Here is a 16893-nt window from a genome sequence, read left to right on the forward strand (position 1 = left end):
AACCTTTGACGTAGATGAACATTGCAATGTTTTACAGGATCTACAAGAGACCAGAGACAGTCTTGCAAAGGAACATTTGCCCTCCACATCGGATGTTGCGTTGCAGATCCCGGTAGTCGGCTGGCTACCCCAAGTTGGAGAACTGGTTCAAGAGAAGATCGATAACAAGAAAGAATTTGGTCCTTCCTATCGAGCTCCGGTTCCAGTCCTTGGAATGAAGGGCACAAGAACAGTCATTTTACCACCGCTTCCTGGTCGAAAGGAAAACAGGTTTATCTCAATTGACAATGTCAAGGTACACAGAGTGGCCGATTCTTCTTAGCATGACACCGGCAGTTTCCTGTCCTTCCATTGTGAGAAATTCAGTTTTGGCCACTGCTTCTAATCCTGAAACTGAGGTGGCCATCGAATTGCCTGCAATTTCCAGTCCTTTATTAAGTACTTTGCCTGGTACTGACCATGATGAAATAGATTACACTTACCCCGATGACTTATCCATGCCTGACCTGCAAGCACGTTTGGCCACAGAATCCAGATTTTCATTTGACACTGTTTCCAATGCCTCAAAGAAACCCTCACGTTTTGCAGTTTATGCCAGCTTATTTAAAAAACATTTTTTGATTCCCCCTTGGACATATATTTGGCTGGTGCTTTTTTCAATTTACCTTTTTATGTCAATTGGGTTTGTGTTTTATTTTTTCCGAATTGTAAATGGACACTATGTTGAGGAAAGAACATGCATTCGACATCTCAATGGAACGTTGCCCCCCTTTCCTCATCGCATTCTGCACACAGACTGAAAAGAGACTTGACATTTGTTAACATCACTGCTTGGCCTGTCCTTGATGGGATAGTGTGGGATGCCGTTAGATTTCAAATTCATGGCCCTACTGACGTTGTTAATGTCCCTAATGTGCTTAGAGTTAACATGGGGGATGTAGTGAAACAAAACATATGTTCTGATGATTGGGATGTTCAGGCCGTAGAGTCTTTGTTTTCTGATTTGAAATACTATGCTGCCTTTGATGCTGAAGATTTGTACTTAGAATCTGCTAATTATGGTGATTTGTTTTGCTTTCAACATTTTGGCAATCACTTCTTACATAAAATGGCTTCCAGAAGGAATACTGTGAATTATACGCAATGGGAGCATTGCCCCGCTCCTAAACAAGGCAGTTCAAGTACTTTTTTGAGAAAGTACACTTATTTTACTGACTTCAATCAGTCTAATCCCGAGTCCTTTAATTTCAAAATGACACAGAAGCCTATGTCCAAGGTTAGACTTACCGATACCAAATTATTGTACTCGAAGTCCTTTCTTGATCAGCTGGCTGTTGGCGGCTATGAATTATGGAAGGAAACTATTGAAATCTGTTTGGGGTTCTAAAAGCTGGCAGGTACAAGGCACTGAGGCTTTGCACCGTGCTTGTCTCATCCCGAATCAAATGTTGTTTTTGAATTCCTCTATTTGCACAGACAACATGCTTTGGATTGGCTACTTCTAAAAAATTCAAAAAAATTCAATTCTCCAACCATCCCTGAGTTAGAAGAATATTCTGGCTGGAGTAATTATACTCAGTTTTCGATTAGGGACTTACAGACCCTATTGCTGAATTCATCCTTTAACATATCCAGTATGGATCCAAAAGGTTGGCTGATGTGGCACAGGAGTGCTGATTCATGCCAGCGCCTTTTTCTGGGTTTGTCTGGGGGCTTTACACAGGTCAGACCTGATCCACGTTTTGAAACTGAACATTCTGTCACGACTTACTCGGTGGGCAAATTATGTCAAAATTGGCTGACACATTCTAAATTGTCTGCAGTTAAATTACATCTTGCGAAGCTAGATGATGATGTGGATTTAAATGATTTCATAAAAGGCCCGGCTAGTGGTAGGTCAAAAAAGTGGCTATATGCTATTTACAATGAAATCTGGAAGACATCACAGATTGAGGCGGCGACACTCCTTAGAGCTATAGATCAGGCTAATCTAGAAAAAGTGCTTGCTGTGGTGGATAATAGTATTAACATGCTTTCTTCCCGCATTTACACATTGGATAATATTGTATCTTCTGTAGTGGATATTGTACAGGATGAAGTGTCTGTATTGTACCACGGTCAAAATCAATTGCGTTCTATTATGCAATTTGCGTGGACCCTACAAACACTTAAGTCTGGCAAGGTGCCATGGACCTACATGAATGTCTCCTCTCTCTTTGCCCCCTATAATTTAACTGAGAAGCAGTGTCTGCTTTCCATGCGAGATGCATCCTTTTCTATGTTACATATTGAGAGATTAGAGTCCTTGCCTTTTTCTGTGGCAGAGGCCACCGCTGCAACGTGGCTTATCCACGGTTTGATAACATTACCTTTTGCTTTGTATAAATTTACAAATTGTATGCGATATGTTGCCATAGGTCGATATGAACCATTAGGTAGTGCGTTTCTCCATGAAGTCTGGTCCCTTCCTTTCACTTATAGATGTTTGAAAGACGGACAGGAGGTTTATCTGAATGGGGAGGAGTGTACAGAAACACCGGATCACTCATTAATGTGTAGACACATACAATTGCACGGTTCTTGTAACCTGGACCGGCCAAACTTAGCCTGTGTTTTGAAAGGGACTCCAGTTCCAGCAATCATCCCGACTTTTACCTTGCTGGGGAACGGAAGTTATTTACTTTTAAATAATGAAGATTGTTGGGGGTTAATTAAAGGTGTTGCTTATGTGGTGACAGTAACTGAACGTGTAGTGTGCTGCAAAAATGTACTGTACCCTCCCACGCATGGGAACGGGGATGTTTCCATCTGGCCGCGCATCCCAACCTTGAAAGCGGAGTTCAATGGCATGAGCAGAATAAGAGCTCTATTGTCCCAAAAAGAAGTGGCCTTGAGTTCGGCTCGAGAAACATTTGTGCTTCACATAGCTAACACCCGTGCAGAGGTTCAGGCCCTTTTAAATACTGATTTACCGTTGCATTTCAGCGAACTGGTTCATTCTATCTTTAATGCTTCCTCGACGACGGGGCTGGCGCACTGTTTTAAAATTGTTAGCAGCGGTCTCGTGACTTCATTTGAGAAAATATTTGGAGTCATTCCTGCTTTCTTTCATTCCATTTTTTCAAGTCTGTTTGGTGGATTCCCGGTTTTACTGGCACTAGCGGCAGGCGTTCTGGTGATTTTTTGTTTCTTTAAATATGGATGCCCTTCATGTGCATGAAGCTGCGCAGCCCCTCCTGGCACTGTTTCGCAACAGGATGCTTGAATATTATGGCACACTGCCGCTTGCGACTTTAAGCACGGCGTTTGCATTATCGTTTCGATTTTCCTATATCACCTGTGTCCAGCCTGTATTTCATTGCCTGAGCTGTGATTTTGACTGGGCCATTGATTTGTGTGTCTGCAAGACGGTTTCTCCTGACGTCGATTTTAATCAGCTGATGTGTCCCATCGTGACTCACGAGTTGATTTGTTCTGGCGATAGGATTATGCCCTTGGCATTGATGCATGGACTAATGGTACCTTGGAACATACTCGCAGCAGCGCAGGATTTCTTGGCACAGAGCTTTCTTGAAAACCCACCGAGTTGTCCTCTGATGGTGATAGAGGCTCCGGTACTAGAAGAGCACGTATGTTCTTTCCCACTTTTGAATTGGATGGCTGAACTGTTTTCGGATGAAGACGGTGATTTCATGTTGGAGGCTGTTGCTGCATATTTTGCATATTCGGTCTTGCCCTAAAAAACGTTCTTGGTTTCTGATCACGACACCTGTTTCTTTGCATTTTTTCACCTCCCAGACCTATTGACTTGAGTGCTGATGAACACAGTATTGGCATTTTTTATTTTTGATTTTATTCATGGAATTTCTTTCCATCAATTAATAAATTTATACCATTGCTCATCGTTCTTGAACTCTGCTTTCATGAAGATGCCCTTATCTTATCTTGTCTTATCTTGTCCGTGCTCGGGTCATGGGGGGGTGTCATATAGCTACTGTTTATCTTCATAATGTGTTAAGTTAGCATAGGCTTATTAAAGGTTTAAACGCCATTTTTCCTTTTGCTGCTTCTGCACACGACACTTAATTGTTGATTTAGCTTTCAACCTAGAAGTCCGTTGTGGTTTACATGAGAATAATATGTTATTGCTCTGATATCAGCTTTGCCTAATAAACTATGTCTGTACAGAGAGTGCTGAAGCTTCAGGAATAACACGATACAGAATTGTTATGAGGTCTGATCTCCGCACCTTCATAGACATAACATAAGTGCAGCTTTTGCCAAATTTAGGCTTTAGGCGGGTTTTATATTGCTTTGTTTAGAACACAGACACACACTTGATGCGGTTCGCATGCAGAGAGAGCTGGTGGAAGCAGATGTGATCTCTTCATACTAGGATCTTGAGGTATGGGCCCGCCCTGTTAAAACCCAAAGAGACCTTCTAAGATATTAATATAATATGCTAGTTAGGGAGGGTGAGAAATAGGTGTGGTTAACGCTTATTCATTACAGCAGGTTAGCATGCTGTCACCTTTTGCTTTTTATGGACTAGTAACTATGCTGATAACTTTGCTTCTGATAATATGTTTCCTTGTATTATCTAAGATACTGCGTTTGAGAAAACAGCATTAGTAAATAAATATTTCAAATGTGCACGTGTCCTCATTTACTCCACGTTCTGGTTCGAAAGAGTGCTCATGTGTTCCACGTGACCTGAGGTATTGTAAGTTCATGTTCTGGTTTGTCTAAACATTGGGAGTTTGTTATGACCAATGAGACACTGTAGCTAGTCTGGTAAGGGGTTTTGGGTACTGAGGTGAGTTTTGGGTCACCCTAATTCACTGAGTTTCCAAATCTCTATGCACAGTTCTGTGGGAGAACGGAAACCCTGCGACACTGCTATTCCAGAACTTGACCATAATTACTTTTCTTGCACTGGCATTTTAATTTTAGTTGGTGGCGCCTCATGAGTTTAAGAACAAGCATTAGTTAGTGGCATCACCCAAGCACGGGCTCCCTGTTGATTCTCTGTTACAAGGGAATTCATCCATACTAGATGAAAAAATACATCTGTTTTTGTATAATTTTCTCAAGTTCCGTAGACTCTGACTGGATACCAGCACAGAATTTTGTTTAATTTTCTAGTTGGATATTTTATTGATGGCCGTGGTTGGTTTATTTTTTCTGTTGGTTTAAAATCAAATTGTTATTTTTATTCAAGTGTTATGTTTATTTTTTTATTTTGTTTATCTATTTTCAATTTCTATTTATTTGTGAGAATACTAAATTTTGTTGATGATGTTTATTTTGTTGATGTTGTTATATGTTGAAGTTTGTAGATTCTGTGAAGAGAAAAGTATTTGTTAATTATATTTAGCTTTTTTATTTAATTTATTATTTTGTATTATTTTGTTTTATCTGTTGGTTAATCAGTATACTTACTTAGTTTTATATTTTTTGTTTAATGTTGATTTTGTCCATGTTTTTGGACTTAATTCTTGTTTTGAGTTTTTTAAATGCAGTTTTAGTGAAGTATAGTCTGTAAAGTTATCGTTTAAGTTAAGTTTATTATTTCTAATATCTAGGGCCTCATTAGGATGACGGGCGGACTTTGCCCGCCCGTCATCCCATCGTAAATCAGGACCGCCCGCCATAAGGGCAGGGGTTCCGGGGGTGCTATTAGGATGTGTCCGCCACAGTGGCGGGCACATCCTGTATATTCAGCATTGTGACGGGCGGTGCTGTCTGCACCGCCCGCCACAATGCTGAAATTGCCCTTTCACATTGTCATTTACAAAGCGGCAGGCACCGCGGGGTGCCTGACGCTTTGTAAATGACAATGAAGGGGGGTACCACAGGTACCCCCCATGTGCACCCTCCACCTGTACTTCACTCTGGGGGCCCGCAGGGTGCCCCCAGAGTGAAGACCACATGCCTTTCCGGGGTGGCATCGCTGCCGCGGAAAGGCACTGAAAACCAGACATCATAATATGGCTGACGGTGTCTGTTAGACACCGCCACCATATTATTCCTTTTCCGCCCCGGCCGCAAGGCGACCGGGGTGGAAAAGCGGCGGACGGTCTTTCCGTCCGACGTGGTCCCGCCCGCCATCCTAATATGGCGGGGGGAGAGATCTGTGTATGATATTGGGCAGATTGCCTCCGCCAGGCTGGCAGTGGCTACCGCCAGCCTGGCGGAGGCAATACGCCCGATATCATAATGGACCCCTTAGACTCTAATTTTATTTTGTTATAAAAAAATATACTTATTTTTTTAGATGATGAAGTTTCTTTCGTTGATGTTGTGGTTTTGTAGACTTCTGTAGAAGCTGTCAAAAATAAGAATTTGTTAGATATTTTTTGCTCTTTTATTAAATGTATTTGTTTTAAATCGTTTATTTTTTGTTAGTTAAGTCATGTACTTACTTTCTTATATATTTTTTGTAATGTTTATTTTATTAGTGCTGTGGACATACATCTTTTTGTTAAATTTTGTTGGTGGGTTTTTAGTTAAGTTTAATCTGTGACATATAAAGAAAAACATGTTATCGTTTTAGTTACTTTTTTTAAAATCTAGTTTTATTTATTTAGTTATAAAGGGGCTGATTACGATGGCAGTGAACCCGCCACCGGCAGGCTGGTGGTTGCAGGTTCACCGTCATCGTACTGTGGTCTTCCGCCCACCAGATTACTATGGTGGGTAGAAACATGGCGGTCGGAAACACCGACTTCCACGGTTCTGACAGGCGGTCAGTTTCTGAACGCCAGTCAGACTACCCGCATTGCCCAGTATGGCGTCGGTGTCTATTAGGCACCACCCGTCAGATAATGATGTCAATCCCCGCCAGCCTTTCCATGGCCGTTCACCAAGTAATTGTTTAGTGTAGTTAAACTTCATGATTATCACCTAAAATAAAAACCCTACATCTATATTACAATTTGTTGAGAGATAATTCTAAGCCTCTATAATTTTAACAAAGGAGCACATGATCCTTCTGGGAAGGTTCTGTTTCAGAACATAGATATATAGATGACAGAACTGCAACAGCAAAGAACTAAATACATCACTAGATGTTTTACACCAAAAAAGAGATGAGTAAACATGTTGGGGTGAATTGGTAGAAAATCAACCTCCCCTCATCTAGAAACAAAATAACCAAAAACATTTAAAAATAGTAGGCAGACTTGGGATACACAAACATTGTGATGGTGAAAAATGGACAGCTTCAAATACCTCTATACATTACTAGAGTTTGTTACTTGAATGACCATTGCGGTTTGCCAGCTGCATGGACTATGGTAGCTACACATCAGTGCTTTGATCTTTCCTTTTTGTCCTCTACAGTGAGGGAGCATTTCAGAATATCAAGAAAAATAGTGCAGTTTGTAATAAATGTGCAGAATTAGCATGCAGGCTTTTATGAAAACTAAAATGTGCTTAAATAAAAAATTGGAGAAGGCAACCATTTTTACTTATACTACCCCTCAACTGGCAGAAGCAACATTGCCTGACAAGCTGACATGACTAGAAAATGCTTAATGTGCATACAATGTTTATTTCTTGACCTTTATTTTAACATGTTTTTCATAATGAATAATAATTGCTTAAATATTTTAATCTAATTCTGCAAATGTTTCTCGTTACACAATGATAGCTGCTGATAAATACGTTTTGTTATTTATAAATAGAGATGAAAATTTCCTCATAGGAAAGTAGTTCTGAACAAGAACATGTTTTATAAGTAGTCTAGATGTAACTGCTAGTTGATAATAAGTAAGCAACATTGAAGGATGCGATGTAGAGCCATTGCGTTTTCTGTGAGAAGACGAAGAGTGATCCTGTTCTCATGAGAGCATCGAAAGTTGATTGGCTGACTGAAAAAGGAAGAAAACCACAAGCTGCATCATTGATAAAATGTGTAGCCTATAATAGTGCTTGCTCCTAGAGTAGACCCAGATTGAACATTTGCAGACTTTTCGCTAGACATACTTTTCCATTCTCAGAATACCAAAATGAGTAAGTGCATTATGTGAATACCAAAATGAGTAAGAGCCCCTTGGGTCCAGTCCTCTCCATGCCACTGGAGTCATGCTTTCCTGGCTGATTGAGGGCTAAAAGCCCGAAACCGGTACTAGGATGCTTGTGTCCTGTCCAGGGAGGACCTGGCCTGGCAGTTCGGGCTGGACTGTTCCCATTGGGCACAGGGTCAAGACTGATTTGCGTATGGCTGGGTCCAAACTGGAATAGCATGGTGAGCAAAAAACAATGAATTTAGGCCCAGATCTCTGTACTGGGGTGAATGTATGACATTGTTCTGCATTCTGTCCACCAATTGCTCTTTTTGCATTTGTCACCCCGAATGGGACGGGTATGCCCAGTCATGGGTCCTGTGCTCTGCATGCCACTGGAGTCAAGCTATCCTTGCTGATCAGGGCTGAAAGCCTGAAACCAGCCCTAGGATGCTTGTTTACAGTCCAGGGAGGACCTGGCCTGGCAGTTCGGGCTGGACTGTTCCCATTGGGTGCAGGGTCAAGACTGATTTGCATGTGGCTCGGTCCGAACTGGAATGGCATGGTGGGCAGAAAAACGATGGATTTAGGCTCAGATCTCTGTACTGGGGTGAATGTATGACATTGTTCTGCATTCTGTTCATCAATTGTTCTTTATGCATTCCCCAGACAAACTGAGGCCTGGGCAGGGAGGTAGGGCATTTCAGACACCTTTGTAGGAGAAGGACATTGGAAATTTCTCCTACTTCAAAGTGGGCACCAGTTATAAATATTGGATCCTATAACTTAGCTCCTCAGTACACATATGGACCTGTCAAAGACTCATAACAAGGACTATTGTGCTGCTCTGCAACAAGAAGGACTGCTACCGTGCTGTCCCACTACTCTTCTGTCCTGCTGCCTATGTAAGAAGAATTGGTCCTGCATCTTGAACCGAGATCCACCAGAGCAGGTCCAAGGGCTAGTTGACTAGCCACCTGATTATAGCGTCAGGGCCAAAAATTGCTCCAACCTCATTGAACTATGCAGCTGGTCTCTGCCTACTGTGAGTCTTATTCACCAAGTCATGCCACCAAAGCCCTGGACCCTTGGAAGTGGGCCTGAAGGTGCTTTGCCAGACCAGCTTTGGTCTTTTTGGCAGAAGTGAAGGAGTGTGACACATTTCCTTGCAGCCCGTATCGGAACCACCGCTGCGTGTTGCATCCTCTATTCAGGATTCCGCTGCTCTTCAGAACTGTGATGTGTGATGCCTCATAGATGCAGGGCCTCACATCACAGCCCCACAGCTCCCCCGATTTACCGCTGCGCAGTACACCCTTGACACAAGACCTTGAATCGCAGCTCCCTAGAATCACTTCTATGTGATGTATGGGGACCTCGCAAATCTTTGCAAACAGGATTTAAGGGACCTTGTTCAGTGGGCTTAATTTGGCCCCTGTACCCATCCCATGCTCCATGCGGTCGACCTCAAATTGTGGCGCCTTGTGCTTTTAAACACTATTTTGTCTAAATCTTTGAAATTGCATATCTCCGGTCGTACTGTTTGGATTTTTGTCTTTTTTGTGTCAAACAATGTCTGAAACTTTATTTTATTTTTCTGATTTTGTGTGGGAGTTTTCTTGTGTTGTGATTTCACTTTAGTCCTGTTAGAGTGTTGCAGATATGCTTTATACATTGTCTCTAAGTTGAGCCTGACTGCTTTGTGCCAAGCTACCACATTGTTGAGCGCCGGGTTATTCTGGGTTTGCTTGTGTTTCAACTTAACAAGAATTTTGTTGCTGCTTGAGTAGAGTGTCGCTTGGAATAAACAGAGTGGTCACCTTTTAAAAATACATTATAGACACAGATTTTCCCATACCTGCTAGTTTGGGGACTTTAGTAAGAAACAGTAATTATTATTTTTGTTGTGACAGTATGGAATATTTCGGACACATGGTTTTTGCTCAAGAAAAAATATCTTTCCCCAATCCTGAAGAAGCTTTTAGAAAATCCATGCCTGTGTTAAACAACAACCAACTCAGATCCTTCTTAAGGTTACATTATTTTGCCAGTAAATCCAAGGATTGGCCAACAAGTGAGTTCTCTTTTGAGATCTTACAAAGAAAAAGAAAAGAGCTAGTATGAAAAGGTAGAGCTAACTGGGAGAGATTTAAATGGATTAAATCCTCCATAATATGATCCTCTGCTCTACATACCTTCCGCGAAAGCATCAGTTGAAACCCAAATGAATGGAAGTAAATGACTTACTCTCGATCCTACCTCCAGAATTCTTTGGAAAATAAGAGATTATGTATATATTCAGAGACACAAATGCTAATTTATCTATGTCTGGTGGGTTAATAAGTTCCCCTTCTTCACCTTGAAAAGGGAACTTTGCCTTTGAGAAGTATCCGTCAAAAATGGGGGTCATACTCAGTTTGCAGACATTGTTGCTGCAGTTTGAACAAGCATAGTTTGAGATATGTGTAGTGACTTATAAAACCAAAGTGACCTCTTTATGAGTTGAATCTTAATTCTGATGGGACCAGTAACAGACGTTATGTGCTCAATTGTAACTGCAAGTTTTAGTTTTACCGAGAGATTTTGGCTGCTGAAAGTAGGAAACAACTCATGGTGAAAGTCTGCCCAAAATGCGGAATTACCAGGGGAATCAGACCTCATTTCTTCGTGGACACTCAAGGTCCAACTTGTAATTTGCAGGAGTTTTCCCAGCCCCAGTTCTGCTGGTACCCCAACTTCCCAGGGCACTCTTTTTTAGGTCGCGCCTGCGATTGCAGGGGCGAAAGCCCCTGCTGTTGCAAAGCAATCTATTGCAATCATTTCAGTCATTTTCCCTGTCAAAGACTAGGCAGAGACAACAGTCTGTCACGAGCACGCAGCCGGTCGGAATCGGATCAGGTCACGCGCTCCGATCCCGGCCGGCTGTTCACAACACATGCACACGCAGGCACAGGCAGGCACACACGCAGGCACACGCAGGCACACACGCAGGCACACACAGGCACACACAGGCACACACGCAGGCACAGGCAGGCACACACACAGGCACAGGCAGGCACACACGCAGGCACACACGCAGGCACACACAACACACACACACACACAGACAGACGCACGCACCCCCCCCCAAACTCACCGGGCTCTTTTAGCGTGTTCCGTGTCTCTGTCGTCAGCCAGGGGGTCAGTTTCAAACCTCAATCTCCCTCCGCAGCGCTGGTCTTCACCCGGGCCCCTCCTGGGACCCGGGACTTCAGATGCCGCACTCCTCTTTGATGCCGGGGCTTGGAGCGCGCATGCGCGGGCAGCTCCCGCCCTCTCGCGCTCAGCCCGGGCTGCTTTCGGATTGTGGCTTTTTGTCAACAGGAAAGCTGTGAGGCTACAACAGAGGCCAGCTAGTTTATATAAGTCAAAATAAAATGTACATTTCTGTATGATCATATCATTTTTTGCTCCTTGTGTGTTACATAGTGTTGGTTGTGTATGGAATAATGTGGGTATAGGCTCTGGCTAGCTTATAAGTACACCCAAAGGGGAAACTTTTCTGACAATTTGATCCCCATGGAACACCAATGACTATTTTCAAACGTTGACCCAAGGCAGTGTTCTAGGCTGGCATTCCATTTGACCTTCTTCTAGACAATGAGGTAAATGCAAGTACGTGGATTTATCAGTTTCCACCAATAATTGAATTCCATTATTGTTGAAGGCAATTAGGTGATTTAAATTACACACCCGGTGCATTTCGGAGAGGATGCCTTCTTCAGTAGGCAATGGTTAAATTGATAAATGCATAATTAAACTCAAAGAAAAATCCGAAGTTTGAATGCAAGACTTGAGATCGGCTGGGAGCCGGGAACCTCGAACACTGTGATCAAAGTTTGAAATATATCGCTGTGCACTGGGAATCATGCAGGATAGTGCACGAAAGCGGTTTGACGCCCCCTGGCTGTTGCGCCATTTCTAGCAGCAGGCACGTGAAGTGACAAGTCAGGGTGTCTGTGACTTAATGTGGGCATGCTCGATGTTTGTAAATCAGTGCTTTAATTGGGCCGGTACGGAGTACTGGAACTTTTTTATTTTGTGAGGGAGAAACCGGTACTTCAAGAGAAATGTAATACTTTTAATTGGAGAGCACCGGCACCTCTCGGAAACAAGCAGGCACTCTGGTACAGAATACATGCACTTCTATTTTTCTATTTCAAGCACTGTTTGTGATTGAGGGGCCTCTTGACAGGCAAGGGTTGTCTGCGAGTGGGCATTTCTGGTAGTTCGGTGGACTCCTGAACCCATCGGAGGCGTCTCTGTTTAACCATGTAATAAAAGGTTTAAATCCTTGGGGGGCTCGGCCAGTCATTCATCCTTCAAGGATCGATGCAAAGTGCACCATTGACAAGGTACTGATAAACACCAGATAACGGCACCAACAATCTCTTTCGTGGTGAATGCGTGCTTCACAAATTGAGTGCTCGATTATGCTGTGTGTGCGGGTCCACTCAGCCGCTCATCCTTCTGAGGTCGATAAAATGAGTACCACTGAAATGAGTAACAATACATATCTGTTATTCGGCGCCAAGATGCCTCTTTGGGGGTGAATGAGCGCTTTACAATGCATGTTATGTTTTAGGTAATGCCTGAAGATGTACAGTTGGAAAAGCACCTCTTTTGATGCCAAACATGCGGCGCACGGGCGCAGCCGGGCCCTTTCCTTGAAGGGAAGCCAATGCAAACGGGAGCAGCACGGTCAGCTCTGCTCGTGCTCTAACCCTCGCTAATAAGGGGGCTACGCCCTCCGAGCGGGGGGGCATTGTGGCCGAGGGTCCTATGGGTCAGCACGGAGTGTGCTGATCTCACCTGTGCCAGAAGACAAGAGCAGAGTAGGTCAGGTCTCTGCTGAGGAACAGAGTGTCTGAGACAAGGTTCTGGCCCTCCCACTGCCGGGGGTTTCTAGGAACAGACTGTGAGATCAGCAGGTGTTCTCAACATGACGCCCTACCCCACAGGCTTGGCCACCCAAGCCTCTGGAGGAAGGGGGCCTCGCTTCTCGAGGGATGTTGGTTATTTCAAGGTGCCGGCCCCGGATCACAAAGGTTCTGCGGAATTCACTAATCTTTGCTAATTCGCAATACATTTTCTTGAGCTGTGTGCCTAAATTGGTTTTAAATGCTGATGGAAATGTATATGTTTCACAGAAACAAAAAGCCACACCGCAAGTCCGCAACAAGGAATTTGCACATTCCTAGGAAAACCAACATAATTTTTTTTATTTGTTTCTTTCTCTGGACACACTTTTTCCACCCATTGAAAAAGTTCACTTTTGCAATAGTAGGGACAGTATTACCTTTTCCCCCTTGTGAAGGACAAACTAAAGTGTGGAGTGTGGAGTGAGGAGAAGTGTGGCTCACTGGTTAGAGGAGGCAGACCTGGAAGCAGAGGTCAGCCCGGGACCAGGGTTCAATTCCCGGCTCGGCGGGGTCTTGAGTCCTAAAATGTCCATGGACTCGACAATTCTCGCTCCGGTGCCTACTCGATTCACGGGTTCACACTCTGCGACTCTGGGCAATAGCTTGCTTATTCTCCACAACGGCCCCTCGCGGCGGGATGCCTGGCTTTCACCTTGCGGATACCCTGCCGGGGTTATCTCACAGGGGAATACCAGGACGGGTTCCCTAAACAAGCGCTTAGAAACCGCTTGGTGATTTGCGCTATATAAATTCCTGTACATTTACATAAACAAGCATTGAAAATGCAATAGCTCTCACCTTTAATTAAGTTAAACCCATTTGCTTTGCGAACGGTATTGTATAGCACAGCAAATGGCTTTATCTTAATAAAAGGCGAGACCTATTGCATTTTTAATGCTTTTTTTTTTTTTTGCAGAGTTTTATATAGCGCGAACTAGACCCGAACCGAATCAGGTATCAGAGTGCTTTACATAGCACCAGTTACGTTACATGAGGACACACTTTCATTTTTTAGGCACGGGGAGATTAAGTGATTTGCCCAGAATCACAGGAGGTTTTTGGCGTCGTTACCGAGACTCGAACCCAGATCCCCAGGTCCGAGGTCGAGCGCCTTAGCCGTTAGGCCAAGATAAAAACAAATGTGTTGATTGCAGCCACAGCTATATACAAGACCAGGGTCCACCTTCTGATTCTTGTCTATTTTTCCAATGGACCTTTGGCTAAGTTAGCTCTTCACTTGGTAGGCCTTATTTCCTTCTCCCCAAACACCTCTCATATTCAATTGCTCCTATTGATTACTTCTCATTACAGAAAGAAGTGCAGCTTGTGAAGAAATCTGATATCCATAGTGCCATTAACGTCTTGCGTGATCTTTTCTCCAGGAAGCAGTTCCCATGGAGATTGTGTCAGATATGGTATCAAATACACTTTTGTATATAAGACACAGTTTCTTAAAAACTGTAGCATCCTGCACAGATGAACCTCTTAGAAGCTCAAGTCCAATTGATGAGTCGAAGGTGGCAACTGGTTATTTATTGAGTGCATTCAGTGAGTACTGGCCCACCAAAAACATGATAGTCCTTTTGTCAAGTCACTATTGAAGTTTTACAGGAAGACTACACACTTAGCCTTGCTATATTCGCCTTTTTACTTTCCACTAGGATGTTCTCTCAGCTAACTTGTTTCACGTTTGGTTCAAAGGTGAAGTATAGTAGAAAATGGGTGTTCCATAAATTAAGAAACCCTTTACAGAACACTAAAACTTGCAACCACAATGTAAAACTGAGGTATAGTGACAAACGTTTCCACTTCAAGATAGGTGGCAGCATACAAGGAAAATGTTCCTGTAGCTTATGGAACAGATTCTTGAAGTTTGTACTACCTGGTATGATTAAAGATGTTCCTTGATTACAGTCAAAATAACCAGCAAATGGTAGAAATTAAGGAGGGTATTTGAATGTAACTCATATTTGCCAACATTTAGGAACAAACTTGTGCTTTTCTCTAGAAGGAAGACGTAAGATGAGTCTAAGATTTCTAAAGCTGCTTCAGTTTTTAAACCCATGAGGGGTGACCGAGGGGCATGTTTATCACCGTCTTGCATTGGCCATGCATCACTTAGTGGGACACAAGAACAAAGCAAACAATAAGTCAGATTTAAGAAATACGCAACAGCACAAATGTGTTTTTTTCTAGCAATTACATAGTGCAATGCTGTGCCGAATTCAGCTGCATCACGCAGGAATTCATTCATGTTGCTAAAATTGACAGCTTCAGGGATACTAATGCGGAAAATAAGTGTCATGACTACATGTCTGTAACTCTGTGACAAGTGTGCGAGACCCCTAATACGCGTAACAGTGTTTTTTTTTAAATATTTGTTTTATTGCATTTTTCAAATATAACAAACGGAGTAAACGTCAAGGGACCACATGTGCTGGTCATAATGCACCATGATGACAAAATAGAGCACTCCCATACCCCAAACAAAAAACAAATACAAAGGAGCGATTCCCAAATAAACGTTCAAGAATCAGCATTGCATAGTATTACCATTACATTGATCGTGACTTTGTCACCAGTCCTGTAGATTCAGATTCAGTTTTAGTGGTGCTTGTTTTTAAATCTACTGCTCCCACATTTAATTGAAAACACTCCCTGATAGCGTCTCCTACTTCACTGTGAAATACCAAATCAAACAAAGCCGCAGCTGGGAATCTCCATAGTGGATGTTGTTTTGGGATCATAGGGAAATCCACCATCAGTAAGACAGGGGCGTGATAAGCTATAGTGTGGGGCAAAAATTCGATCTGAGTAGTTGTGGTGTGAGATACCAATGACCAATTTGAGACTATGTACTATGTGGGGCAAAGTAAAATGAGTAAGTACTGAGTCCCGGGTGGATGACGTGCCAGGGATCCTCCAGCAGTGCACTTTGTAATTTGGTCCATGCCCAGCATGTTGTGGTTAAAGTTTGGATTTCTGTAGGACAACGTGGTAGGCCACGTGGTAAAATCGGAGATAGCAAGTTAGGGTGAACTTGGGATCTTTCGGGTTTGAGGTATTGAAGTCAGGCATCTGGGTGATACCAATAATACGTGAAGTGAAATTGAGCAACCAAGTAGTACAAGTAAAAATCAAGGACCCCAAATCCACACGTTTGTAAGGCATAGTCAGGGTGGTCAAGTTTATGCACGGTTGCTTACCTGCCCGACTAGTCAAATCAGCAGCGATTGAAGTATATCGATAAATGTCACAGTCATGGCAATGGAAATATTTAAAAAAAGGTATAAAAATCGTGGCAGTACTACCATCTTTAGTATAGCAATCCTCCCAGCCATAGAGAGGGGAAGTTTCATCCATTTGTCAATCTGTGTCCCAAGTTAGTCTATCGCGGGACCATAGTTCAGGTGAATGACCTCAGGGGCACTGCAGTACAAGTGAATACCCAGGTATTTGGGGGGGATCAGTACACCACCGTAGGGGGAAATGAAGGTCCACTGGGGTAGTCACAGGGATGAATGGAAAAATTTCACACTTGGTCAAGTTAATGACCCATACCGAGTACACCCCAAATCGGACCACCACTCTGAAACAAGGGGCAGGTTTAGATACAAACAGCAGTAAATCATCTGCATAGAAGAAGCGACAAGAGGGCCTGTATGTAACCGTGGCCCACGATGAAGATGTCATTCTTGTATGTGACAGGCAAGTGGGTTCATTGCTATAATGAATAAAAAGGGCGAAAGAGAGCATCCCTGCCTGCTGCCACATGATAAGGGGAATTGAGTGGTTAATACCCCATTTACTTTCAGCTAGGCCACTGGGTTCGAGTACAACAGGCAAACCAGATTTAGAAAGCCAACAGGTATGCCTGATTTCTGCATTATAGCATATAGAAAGGGCCATTCTAAGGAATCGAA

This window comes from Lissotriton helveticus, chromosome 2_2 (assembly GCF_964261635.1).
Source record: "Lissotriton helveticus chromosome 2_2, aLisHel1.1, whole genome shotgun sequence".
NCBI classification, from domain to species: domain Eukaryota; kingdom Metazoa; phylum Chordata; class Amphibia; order Caudata; family Salamandridae; genus Lissotriton; species Lissotriton helveticus.